The following is a 19769-nucleotide window of genomic DNA, read 5'->3' on the forward strand; positions in this document are numbered from 1 at the left end:
CTAGGGGAACTTCACACACGTGAACCCCATGCCTTGGGGATACCATGGTGTTCACAAATAAATCATAGGTTACATGGTCTGGATGGTATGTTGGATCAAAGGAAAAAACAATAAAGATTTATTTCTCTGAAAAAGCTGAAGCTATCGAAGCGAAACTTTCCAAATAACATATAACACTATTGCTGCATGTAGTGAAACCACTCAGTTTCGGGAACTGAGTGGCGTGCTGACGAGGAGGGGAGTGTCGTTGAAGCTGAAGGGAAGTATGCTGCATGTGTGAGAAGTGTTATGATTTATGGGAGCGAGACATGGGTCATGAATGTAGAGCAGCAACGAAGGCTGGAAAGGGTGGAAATGCGAATGGTTCGGTGGATGTGCGGAGTATCGTTGAGAGAGAGGAAGACAAATGATGAATTGCAAAAGATGATGGGAATAGAGCCTGTGATGGATGCTGTGAAGAGGAACAGGTTGAGATGGTTTGGTCATGTGTTGAGGAAGGATGAAAGTGACTGGTTGAGAAGAGTGATGGAAATGAATGTAGAAGGAAGTAGAGGACTGGGAAGACCGAGAAAGACTTGGCTAAAGATGGTGGAAGAAGAAATGCGGGCAAGGGGGTTAACAAGGGGAGATGCAGAAAATAGGGTAAAATGGAGAACATTGTCATGGGGACCGCAAGGCTAACCCCCGCTCCAGCAGGGAAAATGGCCTTAAAAAGCATGTTGTTGTTGTTGTTGCTGCATATAGTGAAAATGATGATGTCATAGGTCACTCGGTTTGGCAGCCATCTTGGATAGAAAAAAGAAACCTTAGTCGATCTGCACGAAGCTTCACACACACACACACACACACACACACACACACACACACACACACACACACACACACACACACACACACACACACACACCAAAATTTTTTTTTTTTTTAACTGAATCGAGGCTCGTGAAAGAGCTGACAACCGCGAGGGAAAGACAGTACAGGGGGACCGCGAGGGAAAGACAGCACAGGGGGACCGCGAGGGAAAGACAGCACAGGGGGACCACGAGGGAAAGACAGCACAGGGGGACCACGAGGGAAAGACAGCACAGGGGGACCGCAAGGGAAAGACAGCACAGAGGGACCACGAGGAAAAGACAGCACAGAGGGACCGCGAGGGAAAGACAGCACAGAGGGACCGCGAGGGAAAGACAACACAGAGGGACCGCGAGGGAAAGACAGTACAGGGGGACCGCGAGGGAAAGACAGCACAGTGGGACCGTGAGGGAAAGACAGCACAGAGGGACCACGAGGGAAAGACAGCACAGAGGGACCACGAGGGAAAGACAGCACAGTGGGACCGCGAGGGAAGGACAGCACAAAGGGACCACGAGGGAAAGACAGTACAGAGGGACCATGAGGGAAAGACAACACAGAGGGACCACGAGGGAAAGACAGCACAGAGGGACCGCGAGGAAAAGACAGCACAAAGGGACCGCGAGGGAAAGACAGTACAGTTGGGACCGCGAGGGAAAGACGGTACAGAGGGACCGCGAGGGAAAGAGAGTACGGAGGGACCGCGAGGGAAAGACAGTACAGTTGGGACCGCGAGGGAAAGACAGTACAGAGGGACCGCGAGGGAAAGACGGCACAGAGGGACCGCGAGGGAAAGACAGCACAGAGGGACCGCGAGGGAAAGACAGCACAGAGGGACCGCGAGGGAAAGACAGCACAGAGGGACCGCGAGGGAAAGACAGCACAGAGGGACCGCGAGGGAAAGACAGCACAGAGGGACCGCGAGGGAAAGACAGCACAGGGGGACCGCGAGGGAAAGACAGCACAGTGGGACCGCGAGGGAAAGACAGCACAGAGGGACCGTGAGGGAAAGACAGCACAGAGGGACCGCGAGGGAAAGACAGCACAGAGGGACCGCGAGGGAAAGACAGCACAGGGGGACCGTGAGGGAAAGACAGCACAGGGGGACCGCGAGGGAAAGACAGCACAGAGGGACCGCGAGGGAAAGACAGTACAGTGGGACCGCGAGGGAAAGACAGCACAGTGGGACCGCGAAGGAAAGACAGCACAGTGGGACCGCGAGGGAAAGACAGCACAGAGGGACCGCGAGGGAAAGACAGTACAGTGGGACCGCGAGGGAAAGACAGCACAGTGGGACCGCGAGGGAAAGACAGCACAGTGGGACCGCGAGGGAAAGACAGCACAAAGGGATCATGAGGGAAAGACAGTACAGAGGGACCGCGAGGGAAAGACAGCACAGAGGGACCGCGAGGGAGACCGAGTCCACCGAGACCGAGACCGAGACCGAGACCGGGACCGAGTCCACCGAGTCCACCAAGTCCACCGAGTCCACCGAGAGTGTAAATTTATGATGTCATAGGTCACGTGGTTGGGCAGCCATATTGGATTTAAGCAAAAATCTTTGAAAATCTTCCTCTCTGAAACTGCTTAGCCGATCAATGCAAAACTGTAATTGACAAACGACCCATGGGAAATATAGTTTGATGAAAGTGACGTCATCAGTCACTGGTCTGGCAGCCATATTGGATCAAATAAAAAAAATACATTAAAAAACAGAATAGTCAGCTTGTACCAAGTCCTTCTCAAGACTGTGCGGGGCAAGTATTCTATGAATACTATCCAGTTTCCAGTTGTTACTGGAGTTTATCAGGGGGTTGTTATTATGTTATGTTATTGGCTCCCACACCTTTCAGCACTTGTATGGACTGGATTCTGGGGAGGATGTCGGAGAGATGTAGCTGCGGTACTTCATTTGGGAGTGTCAAGACGTCCGACCTTGATTTTGCAGATGATGCAGTCATCTTTGCAGAGACTCTGTACATCATTATTGGGGCCCTCAAGGCTCTGAATGAGGAGTCGGAGCTACTGGGATTATGGGTATCCTGGGTCAAGACTAAGATCCAAGCTTTCAATGACATCTTGGACGCTACTATCTTGTTTGTACATGTCTGTGGCGAGGATGTTGAGGTCACAGAGAGATTCACTTACCTTGGGAGTGTGATATTCATGTCTTCGCATGTTGTGAACTAGACGTTGATAGACATGGATTCACTGGACCATGGAAAGTGGCGCTGTCGTTACCTATGCAGGAGTTTGAAAGACCGAGTCTTTAGGTCCTTGGTACTTCCTGTGTTGCTCTACGGATGTGAGGCTTAGACTCTGACCAAGCATCTGAGACAAAGACTTAACTCTTTCGGTACCAGGTCTCTTCGGAAAAGAATTGCCCATCACTGGTTGGACTTTGCATCTAATGAGCATTTGCTGAGAGACTCAGATGAGATTTGTTACTGATATCATATAGTCTGTAAGCATCGGCTTTGGCTGCAGGGACAGGACATACGTACGGCTTGTTTTCCTGATGCTGATTCTGTATCACCAGATTCTCTCAGTGAGGGATGCTCATGAGTGGAGGTGGCCAACGGGCTGACCATGTGCCTTGTGGATGCAGCAGGTTCATCGGCATCTCACAAGGAGATGGGGATGGCCAGGCGGATGCCTAGGGGATGGCCAGGCGGATGCCTAGGGGATGGCCAGGCGGATGCCTAGGGGATGGCCAGGCGGATGCCTAGGGGATGGCCAGGTGGATGCCTAGGGGATGGCCAGGCGGATGCCTCGGGGACGGCCAGGCGGATGCCTCGGGGACGGCCAGGCGGATGCCTAGGGGACGGCCAGGCGGATGCCTAGGGGACGGCCAGGCGGATGCCTAGGGGACGGCCAGGTGGATGCCTAGGGGATGGCCAGGCGGACGCCTAGGGGACGGCCAGGCGGATGCCTAGGGGACGGCCAGGTGGATGCCTAGGGGATGGCCAGGCGGATGCCAAGGGGACGGCCAGGCCGATGCCTAGGGGATGGCTAGGCGGACGCCTCTGGAGTACCGGTGGAAAGTGGACGTGGCGACGTGCTGCCAGGGGATGCCTGGGGCCCTCAAGGTGCATGCTTGCACCATGATACTATCACCACATCCGGTGCATGCTTCCATACCTAACCTGACCTCCCTACCTCAACCCCTTCCCCACCCCCCTACTCCCACCCTAACAAAGGAAGAAAATGCCTAGATGGGCGATCCCCCCCCCCCCCCCCCCCGTTATACCTTAATGGAATCAAGCGAAACTTGCACAGGCACAACTTCAGGGTGCCCTCATTAACCTTGGCAAGTTTGAACTTCCCAAATCAAATCTTCTCGGAGGAGTAGATCGATTTGTCTCCATTACATATTGATTTTTTAATCATATACCGAAGCCGCAGTTCAACGATTGGTGAACCTCGTGCGCAATGTTATGACGTGGGTCGGCACGAGAGCTTGGCATGACGTGGCCCGATGTGAGCACAATGGTGGAGTGCGACACCCCACAATCCACAGCAAAGGAACTTACAGAGATCCGTAAGCCAATACAACTTTCACACCAACTCTTGGCACGTCCCTGAACCGGGTCACTCGGCCAGATGCTATGCGTGTACGTGTTGGCTCAGGACCTAGGAATGAAAGTCTCCCGGCATCTTGGCGTGCCAGAAACGTGCCAATCTGGTGTCTTTTTGATTCTGTTCGCTCACAGCTGTGCCAGCAACACGTAAAGGATGTGTCTGTTTGTTGGTTGTTGTGAGATCTCCTATAACGATGAACATTAAAACAGCTTGGGTTACATACTCATCTCATGTCAAAAGCATGCGAACTGGCATTCCATAGAGAAAAAAGTTTTGCTCCGTTCTGCTGACGATACCTGAAACGTTGACACCTTGAGGGCAATCGATCTAATGCAACAACACATTTCACTTCAATCAACGACAGCGTTCGGAACTCTTTTGCAAACGCCGGATAAAAAGACTTGCCCTTGGTTTGCTCGATCAAAATCTCTTTGCAGTGGTTGCCATGCCTCAATCACCTGCAGCCCAATCGACAACCGGCGGCCATTTTGACCGGTTGGTGAGTTCATGGCCGTTCTCCCAAAGTTTGAATGGAAGTCGTACCCGGGTTGCTCTATGAGTTTAGTGACTTACGTGAAACTTGGGACCTCGGCTCAGCTCTCGTGATTAGCAGGGAAACGCTCTCGGCGATGGCGTTGATGTTCGTGACGCCCCGTGCACGATTGTGGTTGCGCAAAAACTATTTTAGGAAGTTTCAGTGAGGAAATCTCAAGTGAAGTCACGCAAACTAAGTGACGGGCAGGAGGAAATGTCGAGTTATATTGCAAACAACTTTCTTCGCCATTTTAAAGATGAACTGATACCTTATCATTCCGAGGCACGTTTCGCTTGTGCGATTTGCTCTTACGCAGAGTTTTGGGGGTGTCTATTTATTACGTACACAAAGGAAATGGTATCGTTGTTGTGGGATTTGCTATTTCGCAAGGTTTTGGGGGGTCTATTTATTACGTACACAAAGGAAATGGTATCGTTGTTGTGGGATTTGCTATTCCGCAGAGTTTTGGGGGTGTCTATTTATTACGTACACAAAGGAAATGGTATCGTTGTTGTGCGATTTGCTCTTACGCAGAGTTTTGGGGGTGTCTATTTATTACGTACACAAAGGAAATGGTATCGTTGTTGTTTGGATTTGCTATTTCGCAGGGTTTTGGGGGTCTATTTATTACGTACACAAAGGAAATGGTATCGTTGTTGTGACGATGTGCTTGCCCAACCACCATCTTCTTAAAAATTAATAACAACTACAAAGACACTCGGTAGAGCGCTTACCTTCACCAGGCTGACCAGTTTACGTTTTGTATCCCACTGATAGGCTGGATATGGATTCGGACCCTTGGTTTTTTATTGGTTTTTTTTGTATACAAGATCGAGGCTCGTGTAAGAGCTAACATTGATCACAAAAAGACAAACTGAAACATTAAACATAAAACATGATAAAGGGAGCGGGAGAACAAAATGGAGAGCAGGGACATCGGGAGATCTGTGGGAGGGAAAGGGCTTGGGGAGAGGAGGCATGGGAAAGGGGAGGGGTGGGGGGAGTGAGGGACCAAAACCAAAACCAAAACTTAACAAGCTTAAACAAAATCTTATCGGCTTGTTCTTGTCACCTACCCAACACGTTCACCAAGTTGTCATAACTCGTCCACAACTTTTTGAAATACCATGCTGTATATCGTTTTTGGTCCGACCACCCAATGGTGAAGAATCACTTCAAATATTTAAAAAACAATTCTCTGATCCGGATTCAGATCTTCACCAAAATTGAACCAATTCTTCCTAGTCACATACGCAACCTGTCCATAAAGTATCGTCCAAATGTGTCCTTCACTTTTTGATGGGGAGGAGGGGAATGGTTTTAAGGCTTGAAGTGGGGAGGGAATTGATGCCTTAGGGTTGGGAGGGGAAGGCTGAGAACCTGGGGTAGGGGAGGGGAGAGCAAATGTGGGACAGAGTTGGGAAGGGGATGTTGAGGCTTTGGGGGATGGGGAGGATCTTCATTTTTTGGGGAGAGTGGGGGGGGGGGGGGAGTTAGGGGGAGGGGAGAGAGGGAGGTTGGTTGAGGAGTTGTCAGAATTGCATGTGTTGGTTTCCTCAGTAAAAATGTAATTGGATACAGGTGTGTGTCATTGAAGGGGGTCGACGCAATAGCCCTACGGATAAGGTGCTAGTTAACATTGTTTGTAACCATCCCCCAATATATTTTCCAATTGAATTTCATCGTACATTTTTGGTAAATATGTTGAAATCCCTTGAAGAAATTTGCAATCACAAAGCGATCGCCAAGGGTAAGACTCACCCCCCTTACCCTGGCAATCACCCGTGACTTTCCCCTTGGCTCATGACAAGGACAAATTGATGAGATTTTGGTGAAGATCGGAATTTTGGATACTACCATTTTAAAGTGATTTTATCATTTTTATACTATCATAATACCTTTCCATCATAGGGTATATTTTTATACTATCATTTTTATACTATCAATATACCTATCTATCATATAGTATATTTTGATAATATCATTTTTATACTATCATTATACCTACCTATCATATAGTATATTTTTATACTATCATTATACCTTTCCATCATAGGTTATATTTTTATACTATCATTTTTATACTATCATTATACCTATCTATCATATCGTATATTGGGATACTATCATTTTTATACTATCATTATACCTACCTATCATATAGTATATTTTTTATACTATCATTTTAATACTATCATTATACAGTATATTTTGATACTATCATTTTTATACTATTGTTGCGGATCTCGGACGTCGGCTCTCCCCTTATCAAGGGGGGGTTAATCCCCTTGTCCTTTTATCTGGCCGACGTGAGTCCTGGAAGTTATACGCTCCTTCCGGTCGGTATTAGGTAGGGTTATTGGTCAACTTAGTCCTAATACCTAATTACTAACACTGACCGCGAAGCAGGGAAATAACTCCCGCCCGAACTACGGCGTTAGTGGACACGCTGAGCGAAGCGAGCCGCGATTCGGGCCGTTAACAAGGACTAGACCCGATTATAGCGGTTGGGATCGTGCCACGCTTACCCAATGGGAGAAATGACTGATGCGATCGGATGGAGTAGTGTAGCAGCATAGCAAACCTGTGCATTTTGTGATACAAGCACCAAATTTGGCACAAATGTACATTAATATGTTGCGAACATTTTCAGATATTGGGCCACTTGAAATTCCGTAATTTTTTTTTTCAAATTTTTTCAAATTTCGTAATTTCAAATTTTTCGGGTGACACCGTCACAATTTCGGTCTTCGAGGCCGGCCGATATAGTGGGGCGGCTTAGCCCAAATATTCAAAAGAATTGTGCATTTTGTGATACAAGCACCAAATTTGGCACAAATGTACATTAATATGTTGCGAACATTGTGTGGTCAGCAATGAAGACGAGAGTCTGAATTACATGTATGCAAAAGACCTTGTGAACCAGTGAAGCAAATACACGGGTAAGCATGAATTAAATCTAGGGCATGATATAATTTCCATGATGTTTACCTCTACACTCAATGGTGGAAGGAGGTAATGTTTTGATCCCAGCTTGGCTGTATGTCTGTTTGTCTGTTAGTCCACAAAATTCCAGACAAAGCTTGTAGTAGTGGTAGTTGTAGTGGTAGTGGTGATAACAGAAATTGTTATATAGAACTGAACTTATATTATTATTATATGCAGAAAATAACTTCATTTCTATATGCCCTGCAGTGGACAGGTTAATTGGTTTATGCACTGAAGGGGTCACCCTGGTGTGCACTGCTGTGTTCTGCCTCACTGAGTTGTTCAGGTATGATGTACTCAGCACAAGCTTCCGGTCGGCCCGGAGGTGGGGGTGCGGGGCCTGTCACGGAACGTCAAAACAAACGGCCTGCCGGGGCCGCCCAAAAGTCGGGCGTGAGGGGCGCGTCCACTAATGGAACGCCTCTCGCTTCCCAGATCGAGGGCCACGTGGTCAGGAGAACCTCGTCCCTTCCGGTCACACTTTGCCTATCGGCCGGCCTCGAAGACCGAAATTGTGACGGTGTCACCCGAAAAATTTGAAATTACGAAATTTGAAAAAATTTGAAAAAAAAAATTACGGAATTTCAAGTGGCCCAATATCTGAAAATGTTCGCAACATATTAATGTACATTTGTGCCAAATTTGGTGCTTGTATCACAAAATGCACAATTATTTTGAATATTTGGGCTAAGCCGCCCCACTAGAGGGGAAACCAAGAAAATAGGAAGAACAAAGCAATTTATTAACAATTTACAAGAAGGAGAAGAAACGAAAGAAGTGTACTGGATAGGAAGAGGAAGAAGAAGCACACAGGGCAGCCTTAAACAGTCTTACTCTATTTCCCAGACAAACGGGCCCGTCTCAGACACTCACACGGGGATTGTAGATGGTAGGGTGGAACAGGTTGAGGGTCCGGCGATGGCGTCCACCTCGTCCGGTCCCCGACTCGTACCGTGAAGCAGATGGAAAACGGCAGCAGCTCTCCGCATGGCGTTGGCGCAGGCGGACAATTATACAGGGAAAGGTCGGTAAGGTGGCGGTTATACAAAGCGCCTTTCACACGTCCTTTTGCAATCAATGCTCAATGGCAGTCAATCCCTTTCTCCAGCACGAGTCCTGTGAATTGCGCTCCCTCTCCAACACAAGTCCTCATGAATTGCGCTCTCTCTCAATAAGTTATGGACAGTCCTCTTTCACAGCGTGCTTCCTTACAGTCCTTTCACAACCAATGCTTCTCATAAGTCCTTTCAATGCGCTCTCTCCCGGTAAGTCCTGTAAAAGGGCTTTGCGTTCGCGCTTTTATAACTCAAGCAAGCGATCGCTCCGCGAGCCCCAAAGCCACGCCTGTCGGCGATGTCACTTCAGCCCTGGTTGGCTGGTGCTTGCTTACCAGCCCTGCCTTTGACGGTTGGGTGACGTGGCCACACCTCCATTCCTGTGCTCCACCCACTTTTTCCGGGCCTCACCTCGTGGCTTATGGCGGCGTTTGGGCGGAAGCCCAGCGAGGCTGCGAACGCTGCTGCTGCTGCTGGCCGAGGAGCGTACCAAATTGAGAGGGCCATGGGGCACAGACAAGAGGGCGCGCTTAATGGCATCGCTTGGAGAGGGAGGCTGGCAAAATGGACGAATGGGGCCTACTCATTATTTGATTGACACAACGCAGATTCAACTATTGGAAACATGGCCTTATCTATACACATACTAATGAAATAACTGAAGTCCTATGGTGACCTACGTGTTGCTTGTGGCCTACCTATGGGATGCAACCTTTAACCCTTTAATGATGTCATATTAACAAGTGTGGGTTCTCAAAACCGCAACACTATCATTATACCGATCTATAATATAGTATATTTTGATAATATCATTTTTATACTATCCTTATACTGATCTATCATAGAGTATATTTTGATACTATCATTTTAATACTATCATTATACAGTATATTTTGATACTATCATTTTTATACTATCATTATACTGATCTATCATATAGGATATTTTGATACTATCATTTTTATACTATCATTATACTTACCTATCATATCATATATTTTGATACTACCATTTTTGCACTATCATTATACCTATCTATCAGATAGTATATATTGATACTCTCATTTTTATACTATTATTATACCTATCATAGAATATATTTTGATACTATCATTTTTATACTGCCATTATACCTACCTATCATATAGTATATTTTGATACTATCATTTTTATACTATCATTATGCCTACATATCGTAAAGTATATTTTGTTACTATCATTTTTATACGATCATTATGCCTACATAGCATCAAGTATATTTTGATACTATCATTTTTATACTATCATTATACTTACCTATCATATAGTATATTTTGATACTATCATTTTATACTATCATTATACCTACCCATCAGATAGCATATAGTGATACTATCATTTTTATACTATTATTATACCTATCATGTAATATATTTTGATACTATCATTTTTATACTATCATTATACAGTATATTTTGCTACTATCATTTTTATGCTATCATTATACCTATCTATCATATAGTACATTCCGATACTATCATTGTTATACTATCATTATCTCTAACTAGCATGTAGTATATTTTGATACTATCATTTTTATACTATCATTATACCTATCATATAATATATTTTGGTACTATCATTTTTAGACTATCAATATACCGACCTATCATATAGTATATTTTGATACTATCATTTTTATACTTTCGTACCTGCTTATCATATAGTATATTTTGATACTATCATTTTTATCCTATCGTTATACCTATCATATAATATATTTTGATACTTTCATTTTTATACTATCATTATACCGGCATTGAGGAAGTTAGGAGTGGAGGAATGGTTGATCAGAGTAGTGATGGCAATGTACAAAAGAGCGCGCACAGCTGTAAGGACGAAGGACGGGAACCGTGGTGAGTTTGAGGTGAAGGTGGGAGTGCATCAGGGGTCGGTACTAAGTCCACTACTATTTGTAGCTGTGATGGAGGTGCTGGCTCAGAACGTAAAGGAGGGTTTACCGTGGGAGTTGTTGTATGCAGATGATCTGGTGTTGATTGCGGAAAGTATGGATGGACTGAAGGAAAATATGAACACGTGGAAGGAATGTATGGAGACAAAAGGTCTGAAGGTGAATATCGGAAAGACAAAGGTGATGGCAAGTGGTAAAGCATGTGGTGAGGTGGAAAGAACTGGGAAGTGGCCCTGTGCTGTGTGTAGGAAGGGTGTCGGAGTGAACTCCATTCAGTGTACAATGTGCGCTGAGTGGGTTCATCAAAAATGTAGTGGTCTGAGAGGGTCATTAACCAGTGTGGCAGCTACATTCAAATGTAAGGTGTGCACAGAGGGAGCTGCAGATGGGGGAAATGTTGAGTTGGATCTTGGAGACGGCGTGAAGCTGGAAGGTGTGAAAACATTTTGCTACCTCGGAGACATGCTGAATGGAGAAGGTGGATCAGACTCGGCAACGGTTGCTCGAGTGAGATGTGCATGGAAGAAGTTTCGGGAATTGAGTGGCGTGCTGATGATGAGGGGAGTGTCGTTGAAGCTGAAGGGAAAGGTGTATGCTGCATGTGTGAGAAGTGTTATGATTTATGGGAGCGAGACATGGCTAATGAACGTAGAGCAGCAACGAAGGTTGGAAAGGGTGGAAATGCGAATGGTTCGACGGATGTGAGGAGTATCGTTGAGAGAGAGGAAGACAAATGATGAATTGCGAAAGATGATGGGAATAGAGCCTGTGATTGATGCTGTGAAGAGGAACAGGTTGAGATGGTTTGGTCATGTGTTGAGGAAGGATGAAAGTGACTGGTTGAGAAGAGTGATGGAAATGAATGTAGAAGGAAGTAGAAGACGGGGAAGACCGAGAAAGACTTGGCTAAAGATGGTGGAAGAAGAAATGCGGGCAAGGGGGTTAACAAGGAGCGATGCAGAAAATAGGGCAAAATGGAGAAGATTGTCATGGGGACCGCAAGGCTAACCCCCGCTCTAGCAGGGAAAATGGCCTTTAAAATGCATGTTGTTGTTGTTGTTGTATTATACCGACCTATCATATAGTATATTTCGATACTATCATTTTTATAGTATATTTTGATACTATCATTTTATACTATCATTATACCTATCTATGTAGCGGCTAGGGTGCCAGCTTAGGATCCCTAGGATCCTGGGTTCGAATACCGGTCGATTGCTGAATTAACGCCAGGGGGGTTGACTCAGCCTGTTCATCCTTCCGAGGTCGGCTAATTGAGTACCAGTTCACTGGTAATTCCCTGTGTGTCGTAAAAAGGCGACAAACAGGGTTGGCGACAGGAAGGGCATCCGGCCGTAAAACATTGCTTCAAAAAGGGGACCAACAACAACAACCACGGTGCCCGAAAAAGGCCAACCCCCGCTTTGTGGGGAAAAATGGCCTCTAAAGGTGGTTTTTTTTTTGGTTTTTTTAAATCATAGAGTATATTTTGATACTATCATTTTTATACTATCATTATACCTACCGATCATATAGTATATTTTGATACTATCATTCTTAAGTGCAATCTCAAAAAGTTATGGATGGATTCGGAAAGTGCCTTGTGTAATGTAATATGGGTTGTTTTACTTAGTACAGGTATTCAGATGAAACTTGGTGGTCAGTTTAGGTGTGTGACAATGACGAATTAATTGGCTGTTGGTGATGATCCGGATCCGGATATGAGAATTTCTGACTCTGCAACTGGACCGGACGGCATCATCTCACGTGTCCTAAAAACTTGCTCTTTTTTTTTTTTTTTTTTTTTTTTTTTTTTGTATACAAGGTCGAGGCTCGTGAAAGAGCGAACATTAATCACACAGAAAGACAAACCGACACAAAAAACATATAACATAGGGAGCGGTAGACAAGATGGGGAGAGAGGGGGAAGGACACAAACACAACATTTGAGAGCAGGGACCGAGAGACATGGAGACATCGAGAGATCTGAGAGAGGGCGAGGGCTTTGGGGGGGGGGGCGTGGGAAGGGGGCGGTGGGAGAGGTATAAAACATATGGACACTGCCAGGACTTCCAGGAAAGAAGTTGGAATTTCAAACAAGGTGGATCTGGGGTGAATTAGCGGGGGTAGAAAAGATCAAGGTTTTGGATGGGGGAAGATAAGAGATGGTGGTGAACAGCTGTTTTAAAGACCTGGAGGGAGGAGTGGGATTGAAGGGAGTGAGGGAGTTTGTTCCAGAGGCGGGAGAAAAGAGGAATGAAAGAGTGAAGGTGAGCAGAGAGCCGAGATTTCGGCAGTTTAACCATCAGAGGGTTGCTGGCAGATCTTGTGCGACCTGTAGGAATATTTGGGGGACAGAGCACAGAGAGAGCTGGGGGTGCAAGGCCGGAGAGGAGTCGGTAGAAGACAGAAAGACCACCTACCTGCCTGCGGTGAGTGAGTGAAAGGCCCTCAGAGATAGCTTCATCGCGGGAGATTCCAATAATTCTGAAAGCTTTGGTTTCAACAGCGTGAAGCCGAGCTAGGTGTGAGGCAGGAGCACCGGCCCATAGGGGAGAACAGTATTCCATTGAGCTGCGGATGAAAGCCTTGTATGTGGTGAGGAGCTCAGGTGTGCCGAGGAAGGACTTCGCACGACGGAGGATGCCCAGTCGGCGACTGGCTTTGGAGGCCAGCTTGGAAATGTGGTTTTCCCAAGAAAGATCATGGCAGATAGTGAGACCCAAAATCTTGAGCGACAGAACTTCTTGGAGAGGATTGTTGAGAAAGTAGATGGGAGGGTTGTCCAGTCGATCTTTTCGGAGAGACATAGTAAGAGTGTGAGATTTGTCAGGATTGAAAGACATGTTCCACTTGTTTGACCAGTCTGTGATTTTGTCCAGGTCTTCAGAGAGTGAGGAGGCAGCAGACTGCCGATCTGAGGGAAGAGGAATGGAGCGGCAGAGAGTGGAGTCATCAGCAAAGAGATAGAGAGGATTTTCGAGAGAGTCAGAGAGATCATTGATGAAGACCAGAAAAAGCACGGGGCCCAGAACACTGCCTTGGGGAACTCCAGCCTGAACAGGAAGAGGAGATGAGAGAAACCCATTCAGGGCCACACGTTGACGACGACTAGAGAGGAAGTCCGCCAGCCATGCGTGGAGATTTCCATGGATACCAAAGGAGGAGAGTTTGGTGAGCAGAGCGGGGTGCCAGACCGTGTCGAAGGCACGTGATATGTCGAGGGAGACAGCTCTAATTTCCTGTTTGGCATTGAGGACCTCCATCCATTGTTGAGACAGCAGAAGCAGCATGTCCAGAGTAGAGTGACCTGGTCTGAAACCAAATTGATGATCAGAGATCAAGCCATTGGAGAAGAGGAAAGATTTCATATCCGAAGCAATGATGGATTCCATGACTTTGCTGATAATTGGGAGAAGGCTGATTGGTCTGTAGTTGCTAGGATCTGTTTTTGCACCTTTTTTGTGCAAAGCGGTGATGTTGGCTGATTTCCAAGCAGATGGCAGTTGACCTTGAGCAAAAGAGAGGGTGAAGAGAACAGAGAGAGGGTGAGATAGAGCAGCAGAGCAGGATTTTAGGACCCGTGGGCTGATGCCGTCGGGTCCAGTTGCAGAATCAGAGTCGAGGGTTGACAGAAACTTTTCCACCTTGTCAGGAGGAAAGGACACGGAGTCCAGGAGCAGCAGGGTACGACTGGGTATGGTGGGTACAGAGAGGGATGGGTTTGGGACACAAGATTTAGAGGCAAACACAGAGTTGAGGCATTCAGCTTTTTCACGTGCGGAGTCAGCTGTGTAGCCGTTTGAGGTAAGGGAGGGGATGGAGGGGGAACAAACACCAGAAACGGATTTGACCAGACGCCACCAGGATTTGGAAGAGGGAGACAGATAAGAGAGTTCGGTCTTGAGAACGGAGAGATATTGTTTCCTGGCTCTCCTGAGGGTGGACACACACTTGTTTCGGGCTTTGTGAAAGGAAATGAGATTTCCTTCCGTTGGATTTGCTTTCCAGGAGACGAAGGCAAGTTGTTTCTGGGCAACAGCCTCACCACAAGATTCCGTGTACCATGGACGGGAGGAAGGGTATGACAACTGAAGACGAGATGGGATAAATCTGTGCATGAGAGAGAGCAATTTACTTTGGAAGAATTCCCAGGATGAGTTGATGTCAGAGGTGGTAGAGATGGGAGACCAGTCCAGATGATTGATGGCTGCTTGAAGACCGTGCCAGTTGGCCTGAGTGAAATGCCAGACTCGTCGACGCTGAGCAGGCTCCCTGAGGATGGTCAGAGAGATGTCCACTTTAACAAGGACATGATCAGATGATCCGATCGGAGCAGAAGAAGAGCAGCAGACATTTTCAGGGAAGTTAGTCATAACCAAGTCCAGAAGAGAAGATGTTCCGTTGACTGAGATCCGGGTCGGGAAATTGACAGATTGTGTCAGTCCCAGTGAGTCGCAGAAGTCCTTTGCTGAGGAGCCATGGCTGGTGAGAGAGGTACCCACACCCAGCCAACTGGCATGATGACAGTTGAAATCACCACATATGAGGAAGAGAGAGTTGGGATGAGTAGATAGAAGTTGGTCCATATCATCAGACAGCGAGATGTAGATGGAGTCATCACTGTTTGGTGGACGGTACAACACACATATGAACAAGAGGTGGGAGCGAAGGGGAAGCCGTAGCCAGAGGTATTCCTGGGGGTGAGGTGGAGAGAGTGCAGTGCAGGGCGAGTGAGGAAGAGAGTTTTTGATAAAGATAGCAACCCCGCCTCCAGGACGAGGCTCAGGTCTATCATACCGGAGGAGGGAGTAGCCCGGGAGAGATACTATGGAATCAGAGACATCATAAAGGAGGAAAGTTTCTGTTAAGCAGATCACGTCTGGTTTGACAGAAGCAACCTGTATGGAGAGATCAGTTAAGTTTGAACGAAGGCCCCGGATGTTTGAGGTCCATACCGTTAATGAAGAGGAAGGGGGAGCATCAGATACAGAACAGGGGGGAGGAGGGGTAGGGTAAGATGTGGAAGAGGTGGAAGAGGTAGGGAGAGCTGTTGAAGGTGTGTCAGAGATTTCAGAATAGCTCGGAGAAAGGGAAGGATGGGGCGGACAAAAGGTTTGATGGTGATTGGGTGAGCCACAATGAGGTGTTATTTGAGGAGGGGGAAGAGCGAGGCAGAAGGTTGGGGGAGATGGAGGTGAGAGTTTGAAGGGGGAAGAAGCGGGGAGGACGCTTTGAGGAGGGGGAGTGAGAGGGGGGAAATTGAGAAGCAATGAGGGTGGGGAGATTTGAAGGGGAGGGGTGAGGGGGAAGTTTGGGAGGGAAGGGGCAAGGGGAGGGATTTGAAAGGGATGGGATATGGGGGAGATTTGGAGGGGAGGGGTGAGGCAGGAGTCTAGGAGGGGAGGGGCGAGGGGGCGTCTTGGCGGGGAGGGGTGAGGGGGTCGTTTAGGAGGGAGGGGGTAAGGGGGGAGATTTGAAAGGGATGGGTGATGGGGAAGATTTGGAGGGGAGGGGTGATGGGGAAGATTTGGAGGGGAGGGGTTATGGGGAAGATTTGGAGGGGAGGGGTGAGATTGGATTTTTGAAAGTGTACGATTTATGGGAAACGAACATTTATTGCAAAATGAGTTGCTTGTGACCTTCGAGTTAAAAATACGTTTAAGGACGCTGGATGGAGGATGGAGTGCAGGAGAGTTTAGGGAATGTAGAAAAAAGGCACTATAGGAGATGGATATTTTTTTGGGGATGAATTGATTTGGTGAGCAAGTCGAAAGCAGCCTTTTAAAGAAGAAGAAGAAAAAGGTGTTATAAAATATGACGGAATACATAACTTGAGGGGAAAGTGTAAACATTGAAGGTTAATGAGTGAAAACTATCTGGGGAAATGGGGGAGAAACACGTGGTCAAAGAACGAACGAACGAATAAGAATGAATAAACGAATGATAACTGAGAAGGGAAAAAAAATTTTTTATTTTTTATTTTTATTTTTTTTGAGTTGAGATTTACACAAGGAAGTAGGCTATGGGTGAAAAGACTGGGAATACAGAGAACGAAAGTTATTGGATCACAAAAGACGGACCGCTGAGAGAAAAACAAAGCCTCAAGATTTTAGCAAAAGCAAAGCTCTGCTGATTTTACTCAACCTCTCTCTGCCCTTTTCACCCTGTTATTTACTTAGGTCATCTTCCATCTGCTTGGAAATCTGATATCACTGCACGACATAAAAAAGGAGCAAAAACGGATCGCCTTAACGACAGACCTATCAGCTTACTTCCAATCATCAGCAAGGTCATGGAATCCATCATCGCAGTTGATATGAAATCCTTCCTTTTCTCTCCCAACCTCATCTCAGATCATCACTTTGATTTCAGACCAGATCACTCCACCTTGGACATCCTGCTTCTACTCACCCAACAATGGATGGAGGCCCTCATTGTCAGACATGAGATCAGGGCCGTCACTCTGGACATATTTTGTGTTTGGTATTCAGTCTGGCATCTACCTTGCTCTCCAACGTCTTTGTCTATGTCATCCAAGGCCAACTCCACATGTGGCTTACTGTCCTCCTCTACTCTCGTAGGCAACATGTGTCACTCAACGGAATCCTTTCATCTCCATTCCCTGTCAAGGCTGGAGTACCCCCATGCAGTGTTCTGGGCCCAGTGCTATTCCATGATCTTCATCAATGATCTCTTTAAAAAGTCCTCTTTATCTATTTGCTGATGACTCCACCCTCTGCCGTGACATCCCTCGTCCTTCAGATAGGCAGGCCGCAGCTTCTTCCCTCTCTTCAGACTTTCACAAAATCATAAGCTGGTCAAACATTTGGAACATATTTTTCAATCCTGACAAATCTCAACTATCTCTCTCCGAAAGGACTGTCTGGCAACTCCCCGCGCCCTCCACCATCTATTTTCTTAACAATCCCCTTGAGGAAGTTCAGTCATTTAAACTCATGGGTTTCACTATCAGCCATGATCTTTCTTGGGAAAACCACATTTCAAAGTTGGCCTCCAATGACAGCTGGTGCCAGGGCATCTTGTTCTGCAAATTGATGGAGTACTGCTCTCCCCTCCGAGTTGGCTCCCCTGCCTCACATCTTGCTCAGCTTGATGCCGGAAACGAAGGCTTCAAGATTATTGGAATATCACTCACTGAACCTCAGTCTATGGGCCTCTCGCTTCGCCATCAAGACAGGTCAGTGGTCTCTCTGTCTTCTTCCTCCTTTCTGGTCTTGCATCCTTTGCTCTTTCCATGCTTTGTCATCACCCCCTCCCCCAGGTTTCTGCAGGATTCACACGGTCCACCATCAACCCCATTCTGGTGAAACTACCTAAATGCAGGATCACTGCTGACCTCCACTCAATCGTTCGTCTTTTTCCATCTGTGGAACCAATTTCCACATTTTCCTCAATCTGATTCTTCCCTCCAGGTCTTCAAGAAAGCTATTCACCACCATCTCAGATCATCATCAATCTAAAACCATGATCTTTTCTTCCCTCGTTAACCCAACACAATCCATCCTCTTTCCAAATTTCCAGTTTTCCCTCCAGAGAGTTTCCTTCCGTATCCATCTTGTCCCCCCCATGCATCCTCTCCTGCCCCTCATTCCTTCCACACACATTATTTGTCCAAGTGTGCCTTGATCTTGACCTTAAACTCTGCTGTTGATGTGTCCCCCCTCTCGCTACTGTTCCTTTTGCGTCCTGGTCCATTCAGTGTACCAGCTCTTCCACGATCCTCGACTTTTCCTCCTCTTATTTTTATAACGGGTGAGGTCCAATGGCACCGAGCTTCTGCCATCCCTTGATCCTCCTCAACTCCCCTCTGTCTTCAGCCAATTCTCTTCACCCTGAAATCTACCCCCACCTTTCTGATATCCATCCTCACACAATCCTCCCATCTCAACTGCGGTCTTCCTCTTTTCCTTCTACCTTGGTCCCTCAACCTATCCGCTCTCTTTGCCATTCTCTCTCCCACCTTCTGCACCAGATGTCCAGCCAATCTCAGCGCTATTTCACCAATCTTCTCCATCAATTCATCCATTGTCCTTCTATCCACCCTCTTCATTCCCACAATCCTCCTGACCCAGTTGTTCTCGCAAACCTGCAGCCTCTGTTGTCTCTCTGTCAGTGCCACCTTCTCCAGACCATAAAGATAGGCTGGCATTACACAAGACATCAGAACCTTTGCTTTCCATCTCCTTGAAATCTTTCTGTCTGCCATTACTCCCTCCACCCTCCTCCAGGCATTCATACCCACCTGAATCCTCCTGCACCCCTTTTATTATGACTTAGTGACTTACTCTCTCTCCATTACTCTCTCCACACATCCCCCTCCTCTCCCTCCACACATCCCCTCCTCTCCCTCCACACATCCCCCTTCTCTCCCTCCACACATCCCCTCCTCTCCCTCCACACATCCCTCTCCTCTCCCTCCACACATCCCCCTTCTCTCCCTCTACACATCCCCTCCTCTCCCTCCACACGGCCCCTCCTCTCCCTCCACACATACCTCTCCTCTCCCTCTACACATCCCTCTCCTCTCCCTCCACACATCCCGTCCTCTCCCTCCACACATCCCGTCCTCTCCCTCCACACATCCCCTCCTCTCCCTCCACCTCTCCCTCCACCTCTCCCTCCACCTCTCTCTCCACATCTCCCCCTCCTCTCCCTCCACACATCCGCCTCCTCTCCCTCCACCTCTCCCTCCACACATCTCCCCCTCCTCTCCCTCCACACATCCTCCTCCTCTCCCTCCACACATCGCCCTCCTCTCCCTCCACCCCTCCCTCCACACATC

General features: G+C 47.2%; 1 long non-coding RNA gene across 1 annotated transcript in view; it reads left to right on the top strand.

The window, feature by feature from the left end:
- The first annotated feature begins 219 nt into the window (after window positions 1–219).
- LOC144894230 (uncharacterized) overlaps window positions 220–19769 on the top strand; it is a 117725-nt gene continuing 98175 nt past the window's right edge. Inside the window, exon 1 of the long non-coding RNA XR_013624899.1 lies at window positions 220–467. This is a non-coding gene — a long non-coding RNA (uncharacterized LOC144894230). The remainder of the gene's footprint in view (window positions 468–19769) is intronic.

This window comes from Myxine glutinosa, chromosome 11 (assembly GCF_964187855.1).
Source record: "Myxine glutinosa chromosome 11, kmMyxGlut1.1, whole genome shotgun sequence".
NCBI classification, from domain to species: Eukaryota; Metazoa; Chordata; class Myxini; order Myxiniformes; family Myxinidae; genus Myxine; species Myxine glutinosa.